Raw genomic sequence first — 2,820 nt, 5'->3', positions numbered from 1 at the left:
TGTCTCGCAATGAACACTGTAGCCCCCCCCCTAAAAAAAAAAGATTTCCCCTGAATCAAGGAGCAGCCACAAACATGTCTGTCCACAGCACAGAGCCAACAACTTACATCTACTATCATCAAGTATCATCTAGTATCATCAAGTATCATCTACTATCATCAAGTATCATCTAGCTCACATTATCATCAAACCAAGGGAGAGAGAGAGAGAGAGAGAGAGAGAAAAGACAAAAAAGCTCCAAACATGAGAAAAAAAAAAAATCAAACAAAGCAAAAAACCAAAGCCTTACTGCAATAATCCGAGGCTGTAAATGTTAGAAAAATATAGAAATGTAAAACGTTTCTCATGGCACTGGTTGAGTTGAGATTGCTTCAGTCTCTAAGCATATCTAGACAGAGATGGGTAGTCCAAGCTACATAGGCATGTACACACACACACCCACACACACTAGTGACACTGGTGAACACACAAGCAAGACAGACAGGTAGACAAACAAATATGGACCAGTGAAGACTCCAATACACACAAAACAGAGAAACTGACACACAGACAGACAGACAAACACACAAAAGACACACACACACATACATACAAAAACAGGTACACACATACATACAAAAACAGGTACACACACACACAACAAACACACACACACACACACACACACACTAACACACAACAAACAAACAAACACACACACACACACACACACTAACACACAACAAACAAACAAACACATACACACACACACACAAAACAAACAAACACACACAACAAACAAACAAACACACACTCACACAACAAACAAACACACACAACAAACAAACAAACACAACTCACACAACAAACAAACACACACAACAAACAAACACACACAACAAACAAACAAACACACACTCACACAAAACAAACATACACACACAACAAACAAACACACACAACAAACAAACAAACACACAGTCACACACAAACACACACAAACATGTACAAACACACTCACCCACACACACACATACTCACACACACACACACTGATACACACCCAACACACACACACACCCGCACCCAACACACACACACACACCCACACCCACACCCACACACACAGACATACACACCCACCCACACACACACACACACTCATACACACCCAACACACACACACACACATACAGACATACACACCCACCCACACCCACCCACACACTCATACACACCCAACACACACACACACATACAGACGCGATACACAGAGGGTACTCTCTCCCCTTGAGACAGGCCGGGTCAAAGTTCATCGACCACGACCCCCTGACCTCACAACGGGCCAACAGAGCCAGCCAGTCACATACAAGCTACGTCACACACGTCACATACAAGCTACGTCACACACGTCACATACAAGCTACGTCACACACGTCACATACAAGCTACGTCACACACGTCACATACAAGCTATGTCACATACAAGCTGCATCACACACGTCACATACAAGCTACGGCATGTACAATACGGTTTTCAAAAAATCAAATAGTAATGTCCAACTAAACCGAAACAAAACAAAATCTGGGGAGGGTTGGGTAGGGGAGTGGGGGGAGAAGGGGGAAGCAATAAAGGAAGGGTTTGGAAGAATGCATGAGGGGGAAGCGGGGAAACATAAGATGCCATGATCTGTACAATACGCAACAGTTAAAGCATATAGGCCGCACAGATAGCACAGCCTTGGGCAGCAACACAAGCCACTTCTTATGATACACCTCTACAGAAAGCAGTAGTGTGTAATGGTGAGCGAGTCAGTGTGTGTGTGTGTTGGTGAGTGAGTCAGTGTGTGTGTGTGTTGGTGAGTGAGTCAGTGTGTGTGTGTGTTGGTGCGTCAGTGTGTGTGTGTGTTGGTGCATCAGTGTGTGTGTGTGTTGGTGCGTCAGTGTGTGTGGGTTGGTGCGTCAGTGTGTGTGGGTTGGTGCGTCAGTGTGTGTGTGTTTGCGTGTGAATGGTCAAAAACATTAACAAAACAACAACATCTGGCAAAACAGTTTGGTTTTTTTCATGCCTGCAGAAAAAACAAAAGCCAAACAAGCCCGGAACAAAAGAAGGCGTACTATGAGAAGAAGCAAAGCCAGTTGGGACAACCACCGAGTCAGGGTTGATAACGGCTGGGTGGGGCGCCCTCTAGGACACCAGAAAACAACAAAACAACAGCATCATCATCATCATATCATCATTTAACATCATCATTTCACATCATCATCATCGACAAGAAACAAAAAAAACCTATGTGCGACGCTGTCCATTCTCAGGAAAAAAGAAAAAACCTTAAGTTGGTGAGACCGAGCGAGGTGAGTGAGACACGATAGAATACAACAGCACAATGGCAGCTCAGCTCAGTGCCGGCACACACAAGTACCTATATACGTATTAGTGGTGTTACACAAGCTAACTTGGTTTAGCATATAATAATTATAATAATAATAATAATATAAACCAGTGATATAATATAACGGGCAAATGTCCACCAAGATTTGGAAGATACAAACACATTATGAAGTCATTCATTGTAGCAACAGCACAGACACGCTCCCTCACAAAAAAACGGGAGGTCCCCTCAAAAAAAGCAACCAGTCGGGTGTATAGTATAAGGTAGAACGTACAATACGTCGTCAAAAATAGTAGAAAATATGGTGTGGCAGGCCACGGTACACTTTGGCTACCATCATGTCACGTATATACGTACAGGCCACGGTACACTTTGGCTACCATCATGTCACGTATATACGTACATCCCACCACACAAACAGCACATTCCTATATCCCATTTTCATATA

This window comes from Aplysia californica, unplaced genomic scaffold (assembly GCF_000002075.1).
Source record: "Aplysia californica isolate F4 #8 unplaced genomic scaffold, AplCal3.0 scaffold01990, whole genome shotgun sequence".
Classification (NCBI taxonomy): domain Eukaryota; kingdom Metazoa; phylum Mollusca; class Gastropoda; order Aplysiida; family Aplysiidae; genus Aplysia; species Aplysia californica.
The sequence above is the reverse complement of the archived record's forward strand: the minus strand, read 5'-3'. Positions refer to the sequence as shown.